Here is a 19,339-nt window from a genome sequence, read left to right as displayed (position 1 = left end):
TTGTAAAAAAATGTTTTTGTTAATTTTTTTTTTTTTTTTTTGTGTTTTTTTTTTTTTTTTTGCCACTGATGGCTTTAATCTGAAAAAAAAAAATCATATTCAGAACGACGATTATGCGTCATAAAAGCAAGAAAACGAACACATCATTATTATAAATAAGCATGAATTCATCGAAATGGAATTTCACTTGACTTGTGTTGCTATGACTAGACTGGCCAAAGGAACGACACTCATTGCCTGAATCATGTATGCCCAAGTTGAATATACCTATATACTTAAACAGACCTTGTGTATACCCTCGCTGCCCTGCCCGCTGACACTCGAGTCGTGGAATTTCAGACTCGAGCAATCAGGGACAGCAGCAATTATGTTTTCGACCAAAATTGGTGATCACATTAAATGTGTGTGTAGGTGTGTTTACATATATATATATATATATATATATATATATATATATATATATATATATATATATATATATGTGTGTGTGTGTGTGTGTGTGTGTGTGTGTGTTTACATATGGGTTCTGTAAATGTGTATGGTTCAAGTTGAAAGGATAATTTGGGTTATGGAGTGAACGAATAAGTGAATTTTTAAAAAAGTCAGTGAGGCTTTGTGAATCGGGAAGTGTGAGCGAAGGTGAGGGAGGCGAGAAGTCACCTCGAATCCTGCATGGTAAACGTTTCGCGCATAAGACAAGATCAGACCAGGAAAATGAAGCTAGCATAAGCAGCAGTTAGAACTGAGACAGCCTGGTAGCAGAATGTTTGAAAATACGCGAAGAAAACGTAAATTTGAAGGAATCTGCAGATAACTTGCGCAGGAACACATTTCAGAGAGAGAATAAATACTGAAAAGTTGACATGAAATTCAAAGAACTCAAGGAAAAGGTGAAAGAAGTAGAAACCAAGATTGACAACAGTATTCAAATCGAGGCAAAGAATCTGCAAGAAAAAGTTGAAGTAATCAAAGTACAGGAAACTGTTAAGCAGATTGAAATCGATTTGTCAAGCAGCCTGTCTCAGATAATGGAAGAGGCAAAAAAGATGACAACTACATATGCCGATGTATCGAAAGTAAAGGGAACTGTAAATGGAATGGAAAAAAAGTTAGAAAATGGCATTCAGATCATAAAGGAAGAAATAAAGACAGCTTGCAGAGACGGTAAAGAAGAATGAATTCAAGTCACACCTTGGGCAACACGCAAGGAATATTGCAAATTTGGTTGATGCAAACAAGGACATAGTCATATTGGGATATAAAAAAAAAAGTTGTAGAAGATGGAATCGAATGATACCACGAAGACAAGAAATTAAATGTAAATATTCTCAAGGTCATAAATCCCGTTTTCCTCTGTGCGAATATCATAGCTCGCGGGGAATTTGGGGGTTTTATTAAAAAAAGGAAGAAATCCCCTTTAACGGGATATTCATAAATAAGCAAAGGGAATAAATGTAATAAAGATATTTAAAAATCTGGCCCCCCCAAAAGGGAATATAAAAAAAAGGGATAAGAAAAAAATATACCAAAATCACAGAGAAATACTGCAGAAAAAATGGAAGTAAAAAAAAAAAAAACGAAAAAAGGGAATAAAAAGAAGAAAAACGTGTTTTTTTGGGGGGTCGAGGCCCCAAGAAACAAGTTCACTATTGGAACTAAAATTGAAATTTAATAAACCAGATGTAATATGCATCAGTGAACCCAAATTTGGGGTTCCTTCCGTAACGATGAACAAAAAATATTGGAGAAAAAAAGGGGCAAATGGAAGTGGAGGGGTAGCAATATTAAAAAAAATCATTATTAAAAAGGGCATAGTAAACCCAAAGGAAATCGAGGTTTGGTCAAAAAAAAAAATCCCATAAACTTATTCAAGAAACGTTTTAAAGACCTGGAAAAAGGGTAAATTTCGGAAACTTGCAAAGGAAATTTTTGTATAGGGGGTTCAATAAAAACTTGTGGGAAAGTTTCGATTCCCGGCCCAGATTCGTGGAATGCAAAATTATAGAATCATAAATTAATTTTGTCTCTTTCCCGAATGTAAAGATACACCGGATACGAGGAAAAATAGACCCTCCCTGCCTGACCTAATATTTACAGAGCATAAAGATCCATTTGGGGTATGAAGTACGTCCTACCTAGGAAAAAGTGATCATGTAGTAATTCAGTTAAGAACGCCTGCTAAGGGGAAAAAAAAAATCATCGGCATTAAGGAAAAAAAAGGAAGGTAAATTTACGAGGGTTTTTAAAGTTTTCTTTGATGGCAAAAGGGGAAACACCCAAACAAGAAAACCTTGATATCAATTTCTAAATTGGCGAAGTGTTAAAAAAGCGTAGAAAATTTTGTATAAAGTTTCAAAGCGAAGCAAGAATAGCTAAAAGTGGTTTAATGAAAAATGAAAGAAAAGAGAGAAAAAAAAAACATGGGAAAGCGTATGAAAGTATAGGCAAAAAGTGGGAAAGAATTGAGTCCCCTCAAAACATGATGGAGGCGAAATTGATTTTGAAAAGGATAATCAATAAATTACTGATTCTGAAATTTTACAGAGACGGCTGGTTTTATGTATCTTAGATTTTAAAAAGGGCATTTCATAAGGTTCCGGGAAAAGCTTTTTGGGAAATTAGAACACCCTAGGTGGAGTGAAAGGCAAACTCATCAACTTACTTCATGAAAACAGTGAGTACCATAGTAACTAGGGTCTTGGGCCATTAGTTTACTATTTTCACAATGATTTTTGAGTCAAACAAACCCGGGATTATCTGAAATATTTGCAAAAGGGCGCAAATTGCAAAAAAGGTAATAGCCCATGTCTCGTACCCAATGCCTTTAAAATGATATGAGAACTTATTAATTTGGGTTGTATTGGAAAAAAAGAAATTTAACGCCAATAAAAAGCCATGTTCGATTCGGAGAAAGTACAAATCGTTTCCCCTGTACCCGTACAATTTGGAGAAAGTAATATTAAAAACCCCGCAGATAGAGAAAAGGGTCTGGAATAAAAAGGAAAAAAATCCAAAAGATCATATAAAGACAAAGGTTTATTGCCAAAAATGAAAGGGGATTTGTGTATGCTGCGAAGATATGGTAATGAAGGTCATTACACCCTTACAACAACTTTCCAAAAAAACGTGTTCAAAAAAAGTGCATCAGTTCAAAAAGTTACATGATAATTTTTAAAAATGGAAAAGGACCCTCTGACCTTAGCTTTCTCCCCCTACCGATACATACATACATAATTAATATATATAATAATATATATATATATTTTAAATAATATTATATAATTATATATTATACATGGTCCCCAGTTTAATTCCCCCTCGAGGCAGGTAAAAAACCGCTTTTCCGACTACTGGCCGCCCGATCTCCCCGGGAAAAACGATTACGCCTTGAAACTCAAAAACGCGGGCCTAGGGGGAAATCGCCACCGTGGCACAGGGGGTTTGGGCGCCGAAACCCCGGTTTATTAGGAAGGGGATCCAAGCAGGCAAAGGGGGAGACTCCAAAATCCTCTCAAATAAGAAATTGGGGAGGCCGTTTCCCGCAGTGGAATAAAAAGCTGTTGAAAAAAAAAAAAAAAAGAAAAAAAAATATACATATATATATATATATATATATATATATAAAATTTTTATATATAATTATATATAAATATATATATTATATATATCTGGGGGTGGTGTTCTCGTGTTGTGATATATATATTATTATATATATTATATATATATATATATATATAATATATATAAAAATTTTATATATGTATATTATTATTTTATTAATATAATATATTATATATATAAAACACAAATACAAAACAACACACACACACACACACACACACCACACCACACACACACCAAAACCTATATATATTATATATTATATATATAATATATATAAAAATATATGGGTTTTATATTATATATATTAATATTTATAAACACATGTATATATACATAATATTTTATATATATAATAAAATATATATATATAAATATTTTTATACACACACACACCAAAATACATAAATATATATATAATATATATTAATATATTATTTATAATATATTATATATATATATATATATATAAACACACACAGTTCAATATATATGAATCTGTCTGCTATCCCCACACAAACCCCCATACATAATATTATATATATATAATATTATAATATATTTATTAAATATTTTAAACACACAGATTTTATATATATAGAAACGGCTGTCTATCCACACACACAAACACCACACACACATACACACACAAAACGCACACACACCCCCAATTATATATATATATATACATATATATATATAATAATTTTAAACAATATATATATATATATATATTTGGGATGTATATAATGTAATATAATATAATATTTTAATATGTATATATTATATTTTAAATATATATATATATGCATATAATAAAAATTAAAAATATATTATATATATAATATATATATATATATATATATATATTATATTATATAGAATGCAAAACACTTTCCCTGCTGATACAATGGAAGGAAAAACCCACAATACAAAATAGATTATTTAAAAAGGACTACAGCCTGAAAATGGAACCAGTGGATTCGAAATGTAGTCTCTTTTTAAAAAATCTGTTTTTTTTATTGTGGGTTTTTCTTTTATATATATATATATATATATTATTATATATAATATATATATATATATATATTATATATTGCATTGTTATATATATATATATATATATATATATATAATATATATATTATATGCTTATAATTTTGTTATAATATAAAATATATAAAAATATATATTTTATATATGTATATTTTATATTAATATTTATATATTATATATATAAAAATATATATATATATATGTATATATATGACTGCCGCGAGAAAAACAGACTAGCGATGCCGATAAAACATTAATGTTATTGATTAGCTAAGGCAGTACCGATACCAATACAAAAGTAGCGATCGATACGTACTGCGTCTGTGTGCGTGCGTGCGTGCATGTGTGTGTGTGTGTGGTGTGTGTGAGTGTGTGTGTGTGTGTTTGTTTGGTTGGGTGTGTTTTTGGGGGTGTGGGTGTGTGTTGTGTTATAACCACACACAGAAATTTTTATATAATAATATATATATATAAAATATATAATAAAATATATATAATATTTAATATTATATATATTATAATATATTATAATATATGCATCATATATAATACATCAATAATGTCATATATAATGTATAATTTTATATATATATATATAATTTTTAATATATTAAATTATATATATTTAATATATAAAACAACATTTATATACATACATATATATGTCATTTTATATATGTTATTATATATTAATATATTAAAATTATATAATATTAATAGTATGTAATATAACCATATAATGTATATTGTTTTAATATAATATATATATTATATATATATATTATATTATTATATAATATATTTGTTGTGTGTGGTGTGGGGTTGTGTTTGCGCCTACGGCGTGGTGTTTTGTGCGTTTATACACAAAACACACACACACACAAAAACACACACCCCACACACACACACACCACACACAATATATATATATATATATATATATTTTATATAATATATATTATATATCCCTATATAATATATTTTATAATTATATTATATATAATTAAAACATTATATATATATATATATTATATACAAAATTACTATATATATATTATTATTATGTAAAAATTCTCCCTATATATTTATTATTATTTATAATAAAAATATTAAAATATATAGTGTGGTGTGTGTGTGTGGGGGTTGTTGTGTGTGTATGTATTGTATGATGTAGTATTAACACACCCCCCAACAAACACACCACACACAAACACCCCACAAAACAACACCCACACACCCAACCCCAACATATATGTATTATAATATATATATATATATAAATTATATATATAATATTAATATATAATGTAAAATACTCAAAAAGACCTTGCCCTTTTATGATTCTTTGTTTCTCCCCCTTTCCATTTCCTTTTTAAGTGAACGTGAAAAAAATTTTCTTTTATTGTGTACTTTAACCTCAGATCTTTTAATTTTTATATAATCTCCCCATCTCTTCCTTTGTCCCCCAAATGCGCCGTTTTCCTCGTTTCCATATGCCTTTTAAAAGAGGTTTTGTCCCTCTTTTCTTTGACAGACCGAAATGTCTCATTCTTATTTCTCATTAATGCTTTATCTCTGATGCTACATATGCCTACCTGCAATCCATCTGACTATTCTCATTTTTGTGCTTTCCAATAATTTGTGCATTCTTCCCCTGCCTGCCCCTCTGAAATTTTAAAGGAACAGAATTAGTGACTACCTAGTGAATAACATGAGCGAGATGAGAGATGGACTTGGGTGGGTCAGTGAAAAGGGGCTTAGCTTGCTGGTTTATTCTTGAGACCCCCAAGAGGCCCCCGTGTCCCCGGGGGAGGACGAGGGGTGGAGCTGGGCCCTGTGGGCTTGGCCCTTTTGCCTGCTCCCTCTGCCTTACGGACGTGTCCTTTATGCGGCGGTTCCCTTCGAGGGCGGATGTTTATTCTTGTGCGAAAAGAGAAAGGTTTGATCGCACTGCCCAGGACATGGCTTACAAGGTAGCTCCGAAGGCCCCCCCCCCCCCCAGGGGCTGTCTTTGGAAGAAACAACCCGGTGGGCGGGTTCGCCCTCTGGGGGTTGAACAAAGGTCCCACGATACTGGGGGGTTGGGAGTCCCAGATTGTGAGTATGCGAATCATATTGACATTTATTCTGCCCAAAAACTCAAAATCAAAAATTATCCAACAAATCCCGGTGACTTGTTCCCCTTTTCGCTCTCGTGTTCAGCAGCACGGGAGCGCTCAAAACAGCGCTCTGTAGCTTCTGTTGCGCCCCCCCGGGGCTTTTAAGACGCATTATTTCCAACTGGCTGCTTCCCCGGCATACCCTCATCATCCCGCTACTGCCCTTACAACCTGACCCGGACCTCTTTTAACCCAAAAATCTACACGTTACACACCCTTGATACAAAAGTGGGGGTAAAAGGGCCCCAAACATTTTAGACACTACGAAGCCAAAAAGATATACATATCCTGTACCCAAAACCATTTTTTGATTTTTTTGGGATTAATTTTTCTTTTCAGGAAACGTTTTAATTGTTTAATTTCAGTTATAAACATTTTAAGCCCCCCGCATCTCCAGTGGTTTTTAAAGTTTTTAAAAAATGCAAACAAGCTCTGTGCTCGTTTTAAAAAGGAACGTTACCATGTATACACACTATTTAAAAATACCATGTAACCAGTTTTTTAAGCAATTTTTTTTTATCCAATTGCTTATTTTTGTAATATAATCGTTGATAGGAAAATTCGGGTGCGGGATTTAATTTTTTGTTTTCTAGCCAAAAAAGGTTAAACGAAGTGAACGAGGCCAAACATAGACCAAATAGGCATAAGCTGCAGTTTATGTGTGCAACATATATATCATGATAGCAGAATAGTAATAAATCCCCGTACTTTGCTGTCATTAACAATGTACTCCCCCAAGGGGTTTAATTTTTACTTGGCCCATTTTACCCCCTTCGTGCTTGATCTCATTTGCCTATGCTTTATATATATATATATATATATATATTATATATATATATTATATATAATATATATATATATATTATGGAACATAATTTACGATGAATCTACTGTTCGAACATTCGATACACAGTCAGAAATAGACTAGGGTTGACGTTTATAATATGCTCTGTAAAATGTTATTACTAAAATCCTTTAAATTTGTAAGTCAAACTGTGAATAAAAACATGAATTGTATGAAAGCTTAGCTATGGAAGAGGGGGATGGCTTCTGGGCGAAGTGAAAAAGCAACTATTTTGTAATATTATGAAAAAGAAGCATACCAACCTACGATTTTTTATTTATTATTATTTTTTTTTTTCTTTAGCTCTCATTGTCTTTTTCTAATATCCTATATGCAAATTTATATTGGCATTCCTGAAATTCTGATGGCAATTCTTGCCTTTAGTAATGATGTGTCATCCAAAGATTTTCAGCGCCCTCGGCTGGTCTGTCAGTATCATGCAAGAGCGCATTCTCCTGTCTAAATCATGCAGTTGGCCGCCGCCTGTCAAAGGGGCCGACACTCAGGTGTCTCTGGGCGGCAGACGGGGACGCAGCGCCTTGCGCAGTCCAAAGCTAACATACACGCAAAATAGAAACAAATAATACCCTACCAACAGACGATATCACGCTCATTTTAAATAAAGTAGTGTAGATATAAGTTAATTCTGCCTCTGATAAGGTACGCCAATGACCCTCCCCATCTAAACCAGGGAGAAATAGCACAAAGAGCGACGCCAAGGCCCGGTGTGCATAGGAGTGTAAGCGACCGAGAGTCAGTGTAAACATTGGCCAAAATGGGGAAAGAGCTGACGCTCGCCCTCGCAGTGTTTCAAGGTATTTTCTTGTGGTTTCGGGATATCTTTTCGATTTCGTATGTTTTCTTTTACAGGAGGTGTTGTGGCCAGTATGAGTGCAATAAAGTGTATATTCTTGACTCCAGTTTGAAGTTTTACGTGCTGAAAAATTTGTAACGATTTTCTAGCCCAAAGGCGAGCATAAGCGGCATCAAGAATGTTTATTGTTTTTGTAAAGCTAATAGTGGATGCGCATTTGATGTGAAATACTAACGGACTATGAATTCTTATTTTCTTTAAATGCATCATGTGAAGTTTCTCTTTAGAATATAAGCTGAGACAATCTTGGATAAGTGTTTGTTTACACGATCCAGTAATGCTGATCATTTAGCTGATTTAGATAACCTGTCAAGCATTCCCTTAATTATTATATTAGTAAATCTGGTAATTTTACTCAAATTTTAGTGTCAACAAAGTAAAAGGAACTCTATCACATATAGCCAAGAATGTAAACTATTTATCCATACTGGAAAATGTAATATTATTTATGATACCTCAGATTTTACAAAGCTTTGCCATAAGGAATATAGGTGTGTAGTATAAACCTGTGGAGTAGGTCCATATCTTTTAATCCACCAACTTTGATGTTTATAGATGCCTGATGTATAGTGGGCTTCTGTAATGTTTTTTGTTGGTGCTAGGCAATGATAGCTGTGATATTAGGCTTAATAGGTAGGCAGAGGATTTGGAATCTCTGGGAAACTGTTAGATAATACTGGTAAATTATTAGGTAGAGATTTATTAATTTTGCAATATTTATGCATTTTTTGTTATTTATAGGGGTTTTGCACTCAGAAATGTTTCCATCAGAATGTGCTATCCCCAGCTTTCTTTGATATGTCTAAAATGACATGTCTGTGAATGACATCATGACTCAGAGGAGAACATGGCTCTGCAAGGTAAATATCTCTCTCTCCATTCTCAGTCATGAAATAATATGTAAAGTATGATTTTTTTTTACTGTATATACTTATTTATAGTGAGCAAGGGTTGATTTTGGCCAATGAAAATTGAGTTAAAATTTGTTCTGATTATTTGCATATATAATGAATTACCCAGGTAGGATTTTTAGATATCAGAGGGTTGTAAAACCCTTACCAGGAGGTACATATCTTCTCATTTGAGGGATTCTTAAATTTCATTACTTATGGAAATCAGTTGGCAAAAGTCTCAATTAATAGAAAAACAGGACTTTCCCAAAACCGAACAATTGATAAAGAAAAGGGTTACAAAAATATGAAGTAAGCATGTAAAATTAGAGTTGAGCAGACTATATATGGCTTGATTGTGACTTTTCTCTGATAGATTAGGAATAAGTTATAACATATAAGCAGTGATAAGGTCATATCAAGGAATCTAAGGAATATATTACAATTTATTTACCAAGAACAAATGCAAGTGCAAAAACGTTTCACAACCAAATTTGGGTACAGGTTCAGTTGTGTCACTGGCAATGATGGCAATCTCCTATAACAATAATATTGTCTCGGAACATGTAAATGAGTAAAGAAAGTAGGAAGATATAGTAAATGTATATGAATAAGAAATTATGAAATATACAAATAAAAACAAAAAAATACTGTGGAGCATTACATTTATCTTGCAATAAAAGCATGAGATTGGCTAATAATTTGAACCTGCTTCATCATCTAAAGTATTATACTCTTAGTAAAAAGTCTACTGCTAAACAAACCCAAAAAGGGCCCGTATTTTATTGCTGGGTTATTGGGACATATATAAACACAGCATGATTATTTGAATATTTAGATCATAAGCTTGGGTGCTGTTGATTCTTTGGCCACAAAATGTAGACTTTCTGGATGTAATTTCATTAGAGGAATGCTTCCAGATAAAAGGTAGTAAACATTTTTGTCTTACAAATTTCTGTCTTGGTATTTTGCTAAGGAGTATTTCAGACCAACATTCACATGCTCAACCCAAATAGTAGAAAAATAAATGGATATAGTAACCACTTGTATGGCATTCTCAATTACAAAAAGGCATTGATGTACAAATCCAGCATAGTAAAGACAGGGGTAGAGGGGATATAGTGTAAAATCTTGAATAGATTACAAAAATGGATAAACCATCAAGCTCCACACAGAAAAACCCATAAATACCAAATTAAAAAAATTCTTAGACGGGTGATATCATCTACAATTTACGCTTGCCTTTTGGAAATGTTCAAAAGTAGAAAGGAAAGGGCAGGGTACAAAATAGAGACAAAAAACCCAAAAAAACCCCCGATTGCAGATGATTTGTTCTCTTAGTGAAACTGCAAAAGAAAAGCACAACTAATAACTCTGAAAGAGAAACTGAAAATCAGACTTAGGGTGTCAAGAAAAAAACAAAAATCATCTTCAACAGTAGAGTTTAAATTTTTAAAAATACATGTATAAGGCGAAGCACTAAGGGGAGTGGGCAAGTATTATACTCGTAAAGACAACCCCATCTAGCAAAGAGGGAAAACAAGCGACCATCAGTCTAGGCTGGAGTGCTTTAGCAGACACAGTAGGATACTAAGGGATCCCTTTTCATTTTGTTTAAAAAAGGGAAAATCTTTAATCAATGTGTCCTCCGTTTACCTATGGATTAGAAATTTGGGGTACAAAACCCAAAATTTCTGGGGAGAAAATAAAAGTCCCCCGAGAGGGGGAATTGGGGGAAAAAGGTTGGGGTAAAAAAAAAATTTTTTTTCCTTTTTTTTTTACTTTTTTTGTTTTTTAAAAAAAAAAAAAACAACCAAATGGGGGGGGGGCCCCCCCCAAGGTTTAAATTTGGTTATGCTGATTAAAAAAATTTTGGAAAAACCCAAATAAAAAAAAAAAACCCAAAACCAAAAGCCTTTTGAAATTATTTTTTTGGGAAAATTTAAAATTGAAGGAATCAAAAAAAGGGCCCTTTTTTGGGTGTTTGTTCTTTGGCCAAAAATGACCTTTTAACATTAAAAGAGAACCCTTAAAATAGAAGAGTGAAGAAAAAGACAAATTTTTCCCCGAAAGGTCAAGGGAACAACATTTAAAGGCAACCAAGTAGTAAAGATTATACCGAAAAGGGAAAACCCATTAAAAAAAGGGGAAATAACGACCACCCCATCTGGGTGGGGGCAGGGGAAAGGGATATAGGAATCTTGTTTTTTGTTTAAAAAGGAAAGCAATCAAGGTTCCCCAGAAACCTATATTAAAATTTGGGTAAACCAAATTACGTTGGCTAAAAGCCCCAGAGAGGGAGAAGGGGATCTGGGAAATCCTAAGAGTCGATGAGGGTAAGTGATCGGAAAACAAAATGGAAAAGAATAATTGGAGTCAAAAAGAAAAAACCAAATTACGGGGTTCTTAGTCGGAAAGGCGAAAAAAGATGGAAAAAAAAATAAAAACTCTAAAGAAACCCCAAAAGGGAAACAAGGACCCCCCTTACAATGGCGTAGAATAAGAAATTTGTCCATTGGGAAAAAAAAAACCAAAACAGGCCAAATGGAGAAATTGGGAACCTCTTAGCTAAAATAAGAGATGAGGTTATTATATAAAAATATTATAATAATAAAAAAAAATAAAAAATATAATAATAATTTTTTTAAAAATTTTTTTTTTTTTTTTTTAACAATAAATTAATTAAAAATTTAAATTAAAAATTTTTTTAATTAATTATAATAAAATTATAATATTTTAATAAAAAAAAAAAAAAAAACAAATGACAAAAAGAAAAAATTTTTAAATTATATATATAAAAATAATAAAAAAATTAAATTATAATAAAAAATAAGAAAAAAATAAAAGGGGTTAGGAATAAGAAAATTTTATATAAAAAAAAAAAAAATAAATTAAAAATTAATTATAATAATATGAGGGTTTTTGATTTGATAATAATATATTATATTATTATATATATATTATAATATATTATAAATTTTATATTTTATAATATAAAATATTATTTTAATTAATAATTTTTTTTTTTTTTTTTTATAAAATTATATATTATTATATATATATATATATATATATAATTTATATATATATATAATATAATATAGTAATATATTATTATATTTATATTGATAAATGTATAAATGATATATTTATAAAAATTGTATTATAGTATATAAGATATATATATATATATTATATTATTTTTAATTTTATATATATATATATATTAATATAAAATTATTTATATTTTAATAATATATTTTTTGTCATTTTAATTATATTATATATATATATATTTATGTATATATATGTAATATTGTATTATATGTATATATATGTATTATTTTTTATATATATAAAATAATTTTTTTTTTATATATATAATATTATATTATTTTTTTTAAAATTTTTTATATATTCTTTTGTTATATTTTATTTTTAAATTTTATTTTTGTTTTTATGTTTATATATATATATATATATATATATAATTTATTTATATTAATAATATTTATATATATTATATTTGTTGGGGGTTTTGTATATATTTATATATATTTTTTTTTAATATATATATTTATATATATCTATAATATATATATATCTATTATATTTTTCTTTTTATTATCTTATATGTAATCTTTCTATTCTTTTTTAATATCTTATCTATTTATATATATAATATATATATATATATATATAGATAATATTTATATATTAAAATATATTATATTTATTATAATATTTATATATATATATATATATATATTATTATATGTTTATATTATATAATATTATTATATATATATTTTAATTATTATATTAATAATATAATTTATATATATGTATATATTATAATTATTATATGTATATATATTATATATTTATATAATTTTTATTTATATTTTATTTTTTTTTATTATTTTGTTGTTGTTTGTTTTTGTTTTGTTTGTTTTTTTTTTTTTTTTTTTTTCTTTTTTTATTTTTTTTTCTTTTTTCTTTTTTCTTTTTTTTTCTTTTTTTTTCTTTTTTTTTATCTTTTTTTTTCTTTTTATATATATTTTTTTTTTTTTTTTTTTTGGGTTATTTGTTTTATATATATTATATATATATATAATATAATATTTATTTTATTTTTTAATTTTTTAATATATATATAATAATATAATAATATATTATATTATATATTATATATAATATTTATATTTATATAATATTATATAATTTTTATATATATAATTTTTTTTAATTTTTTGATTTTTTTTTTTTTTTTTTATTTTTTTTTTTTTTTTTTTTTTATGTATTGTTAATCTTTATTTTAATTTTTTTTTTTTATTTATTTCATTTTTATTTTTTTTATTTTATTTTTTTTTTTTTTTAAATTTTTTATATTCTATTATTTCTTTTAATTTTTTTTTATTTTACTTCTTTCGGTGTTCTGTCTCCCCCGTGGTCCCCGCGTCTTTTTGTGTTTTCTGTTGTGTGCTCGGGTGATCGGGGGGGCCCCCGCCCCAGGAAGGCCGGGACCTTTTTGGAACACCCAACCGGGGCGGGGACCAGCATGAGGGGGCTGGGGGGGCCCACCCAGTGGCTGGGTAGGCTTCGAGGGGAAGTCCTTGCCAAAGGGGAACAACGCCCCGGGCCGGTCTCGAACCCTTAAACTCAATTGCCGGTGCAGTCTGGAGTCCGACCTCTAACCTTTTCGGCCACCGCGGCTTGACGATCGGGGGCTTCCATATTTTTTGGGCAATTTAGGCGGGGTTTTGCCTTTGCCTTCCGCCCGGTTTTTTATCGGTCACCATCTCATTACCCGGGACTGACTTGAGCGGCTTTGGCCACCCGTGGCTAGGTAGCAAACGAGGTAAGTTTCCTTGCCCCAAGGAAACAAAGCCCGGCCGGGACTCAACCCTCGAACTCAGATTGCCGTCGTGACAGTCTTTAGTCCGCGCTCTAACATTCGGCCACCGCGGCCCCCCCTTATTAATTATATTAATTTTTATTATATATATATATATATAATTATTTATATATATTTATATATATTATTATCTATGAAAAATATCATATGTATATATATCATATGTTATATATCATATATTATATTCATATATATATATCTAATAAATATATTAATAAATTATATAATATATTTTATCATATTAATTATACATATATTTATAATTTTAAATTTTTTATTTTTATAAAATTTATTTTTATATTTTTATTAAAATTTTATCTAATATATTATTTATCTATATTTTTTTCTTTTTATTTATAATTTTCTATATATTTTATTCTTATTTTTTTTAATTATTTTTTAAAATTTTACCTATTTTTTATTTTTTCTTTTTTTTTTTTTTTATTTCCCTATGTTTTTCCCCTTTTAATCTTGTTTAAACTTGTTTTGTCCTTGTTTTTCTTTATTTATTATTTATTTTATTTTTTTAAAATCTATCTTATTCTTGTATATTTTTGTATTTTTTTTATTTTTTTATTTTGTTTTTTATTTTTTTTTGTTGTTATTTTTGTTGTTTTTTATTTTTTTTTTTTATTTTAAATTTTTTTTTTTTTTGTTTTTTTTTTGTTTTTTTTTGTTTGTTTTTAGGTTTTTTTTTTTTTTTTTTTTTTTTTCCTTTTATTTTTTCCCCCCCCCCCCCCCCCCCAAAACCCCCCCCCCCTCCCCCCCCACCCCCCTCCCCCCCCCCCCCCCCCCCCCCCCCCCCCCCCCACCCCCCCCCCCCCCCCCCCCCCCCCCACCCCCAAAAAACCCCCCCCCCCCCCCCAACCCCCCCCCACACCCCACCCCCCACCACCCCCCCCCCCCCCCAATTTTTTTTTTTTTTTTTTTTTTTTTTTGTGTGTTGTGGTTTTTGTTTTGTGTGTTTGTGTGTGTTTAAAAGGTTGTTTTAAAATTTTAAAAACTCCTTTGTATTTTACATTTTGGGGTGTGTGTGTGTGCTGTTAATTGTTAAAAATTTTTTTTTTTAAAATTTTTTTTTTTTTTTTTTTTTTTTTTGTGTGGTGTTGTGTTGGTGTGTGGTTGGGGGTTTTGTGTGTTTTTGTTTGTCGGGTTCTTTTGGTCGCGGTCGTCGGGAAAACCCCCAAAAAAACATACACAAGGGTTTTTCTGCTAAGGGCATTCTTACCAAGCAAAAAAGGATAGACAAACAGAAAGGGGGGGGCCAGCGGAGCAGGCGAGGTCATATGGCGGAAGGAGCACCAAGTCGAGTCACGGGACAAATTTGGGTTTGTATAGTCCCGTTTATGAGGGGCTCCCCCCCTCCCCATCCGTGAGAATTCCATTTAGGTTCAACTAGGCCGGGGGAGGTGGTGGGGGATAGGGGTCTTGGGGGATATCACGGGGGTATCCCTGAGCTTCATCACCGTGGGTATTTTGATACAGAGGAGGGGCTGTATGGGGGTCGCCGGTCCCCTTTGGGGAATTTACTGGGGGTCCGTGTCTGGGGCGGGGCTCAGTGGACTGAGCCTGCAAAGGTTGGGGCTCCCGGGGCCCGGGGGGTGTGGTTGTTGGCGGGCATTCCCCGCCAAATGGCGTTTGATTAACTCCCCCACCCTCAGTTCCCATTCGAACTGCAAAAGGGGGCCAGCTCCTCCCACTTATGTGCCGCTTTAGTCACTTCCTTTGGCGTGTATTTTGCCGTCGGGTGCTCCTGCTTCTTCCCACGGCCGTTCCTCGGGAGTCTCCGCTTTTGTCCGTTTTGCCGACAGGTTTCCAGCTGCGACGGTTCCTTGGGCAGACGGATCATTTCCATGTGCGACTCCATGGTCAGTCACCCCTCTGGCCAGCTGCTCTACTCCCGGGTTTCACTTGAATTGCCCGGATGGCGTGTTCCCTTGCATAAGGAGGCTAAGCAATGCCAAAAGACAGGACCCACGTTCCCCCACAGTGCTTGTTCTGCTTTCTGGCGTGTTTCCTCCTCGCGATTCTTGCGACGCTGTTCTTCACACAGCTGCTTCTGCTCCTCCCGTTTCTAGTAGTAAAGAGCCAGCTGCTGGCGTCTGATCCTCTCCTGAATGTAGTGTAAGATCGTCGTTTGTTTGAGGTTTGCGAAGATTCTGGCCTTCATACAAATGGCCCGGCCTGTGTCAGCTATTTATGGCTGTCTCATTTTATTTATTACCGTGGTGGCGGGATTGCCAGCAGGCGCTCCTGCCGCCATGATGTAAGCATACGGCATAATCTCTTTACCAGCCCGGCGCTGTTGTGGGCGGACCCTGTCTCAGGAATTGTGTGTGCTCACAATTCTGTAAGTAATGTTCCAATCTGATGTTCGGCTCGCCACAGTGCATGCAACACCTGTCTGATTCTGTGAAGAATGACTTCAGTACCTCTACTGATTGCTTGAGAGAGTACCAGTGGCTCATATCCTGTGGCGTCTGAGTACCATCTGGCCGAGGGGGAGGATCTCGTTTTCTCTCTGTGGAGCTGCAGGAGGAAGGCTTTATGATCATGGGCTTTGGGGACATAGCCCTGCCAATGTCAGCTATTCTGTCAGCAAGCTCATTCCCTCTGATGCCTATGTGGCTTGGGACCCAGTTTATGATTATTATTCTACCCTGAGCAAGAATCCTCTGTGCTATGGTAAGGACAGTGGTCAGGAGGTAGATGTCTTTGGGTGAGGTTTGCTGTAGACAGTCAATGGCTGCCCTGGAGTCTGTATGTATGACCATGTGTCCTTCCCTCACGGACGTGTGGGCTAGGTCTCACATGATCGCAGCTGCCTCTGCCTGTAGCGGGAAGGCATTGTCTGTTACCCTCATGGATTGCGTGGCATCCCTTACTGCAAAGCCGGCGCCTGCAGTGTGGTTTAAGGGATCGACTGATCCTCCTGTGAAGTAGGTTCTGCTACTTGGAAGAGTGATGGCTGCAATGATCCTCTCAGAGTCTGTCTTTAGACTAGGCATGGGCTATTGATTCTTTTTTTTTGCAGCAATCAGGGAGACAGAAGCATAGTTCACAATGGGACGGATGGCATGTACATAGAATGATCTTAGTACTTTATGTCTAGTTCCTATGTATCTCCTAGTCATTGCTCTCATGCTTTGGTCGGTCAACCAAGTACAGGACCTTATTAAAGGTGAGGATCCGGTCAATCATTACCCCAAGATATTCGAAGACCTGGAGCCATTCTAAGTCCATTCCCTGGATTCTCAGACTTGTACCTTGAACATTTTGTCTCAGAGCCATGGCTTTGGATTTGGCTGCAGAGATCTTTAGTCCTGTCCTGCAACATTCCTCTGATACAAGGTCCAGACAGCACTGGGCTTTACTTAGCCAGTGTGGTCCATTGAAGGTGATTGCGAGATCTGCATGATCTGCATGCTGTGACCACGGCGGCTCAGACATGAACCTACCGTTAAAGGAAGGAAGGGAGGTGTATGTCGAGGATACAGAACATTAGGTTGTTAAAAAGGGCTGGACTGAGGACCCCACCCTGTGGTGTTCCATTTTCTAGTGGCATGTTGGTATGTGCACCTCTGGGCTGAGCGACTAGTAGCTCGCATGACCCGCTGCCACAGCTCTGTAAGGGTGGTTTGGTGGTCATTCCAGCCACTTTACCTGCCTGACTCTTATGGCAGTTTCCTTGGCATCCCTGACTGCTTCTCATAGGAGGGCTAGATTGCCAGGGGTTCTTTGCCTTCAGAAATGTTTTGTACACATGTTCACTCTGTGACTTCCTTAATCTCGGCATGAAAGTACCAGGCGTCTTTATAACTCCTGGACCATGGCTGCTTGATTGATGGCACTGATAAGTCTGGCTTCAAGCACTTCCACGTTTTCACTCTGTGGGGGTTTGTTGATTCTAAGGCAGTGGGTCAAGGCATTCCTAAAGGCTTGCCAGCTGGCCTTGTAAGTTTTGCATCTTGGATTTGATTGTGGCATTTGGGCTGGGCCAGCATCCATGAGGGTAGTAACAGTGCCATAATGGTCACTTGTGACAGTCTCATCGACACACCATCTAATTCTCTCCACCAGAGCCACAGTGGCCAGGACAAGGTCTAGGACCCCTCCTTTGACATGCATTGGCTCTTGGATATTGAGAAGAGCGATCTCAGGGAAAGTCTCATGACTATGTGATGGCCTGTCACATCCAGTGCCCTGCAGGGAGCCAGGATGGGGTGGTGTGCATTGAAGTCTCCCCCTATGATCACTTGATCTTGTGCTGCAGAAGCACAGACCTGGCTGATGTCTAAGCTTCTACAGCCTGGCCTGCTGTACACATTGTACAGCTTGAGGGACCCCCAGGCAGGTGAATCTCAACAGCAAGAGATTCAACATCCTCTCCACAGTGTGGTGCATCAGCTATTGCGGAGCAAGGGATTGTTGCTCTGACCAGGGTGATCAAGCCTCTTTTGCCAGCTGTGCTTGGTAGCATGAAGACATGATACCCTGAGAAGCAAACAGTCCCCAGTATTAATGTCTCCTGGAGCATGACCGTGCCAATTTTCCTGATCGCGCTGTTGCATGGAGGATGGCATTCTTTGTATTAAAGCCATAGGTGTTCCACGGTAGTATTCTTAGAGTGCGAGAGAGAGCGAGGGCGCGAGTGCGAGAGAGAGCGAGGGCGCGAGTGCGAGAGAGAGCGAGGGCGCGAGTGCGAGAGAGAGCGAGGGCGCGAGTGCGAGAGAGAGCGAGGGCGCTAGTGCGAGAGAGAGCGAGGGCGCGAGTGCGAGAGAGAGCGAGGGCGCGAGTGCGAGAGAGAGCGAGGGCGCGAGTGCGAGAGAGAGCGAGGGCGCGAGTGCGAGAGAGAGCGAGGGCGCGAGTGCGAGAGAGAGCGAGGGCGCGGGCGAGAGAGACGCGAGGGCCGAGTGCGAGTACGAGCGAGGGCGCGAGTGCGAGAGAGAGGGGCGAGCGCAGTGAGGCTAGAGAGCG

This window comes from Penaeus monodon, chromosome 18 (genome assembly GCF_015228065.2).
Source record: "Penaeus monodon isolate SGIC_2016 chromosome 18, NSTDA_Pmon_1, whole genome shotgun sequence".
Taxonomy (NCBI): Eukaryota; Metazoa; Arthropoda; class Malacostraca; order Decapoda; family Penaeidae; genus Penaeus; species Penaeus monodon.
This window is presented reverse-complemented; position numbering follows the sequence as displayed.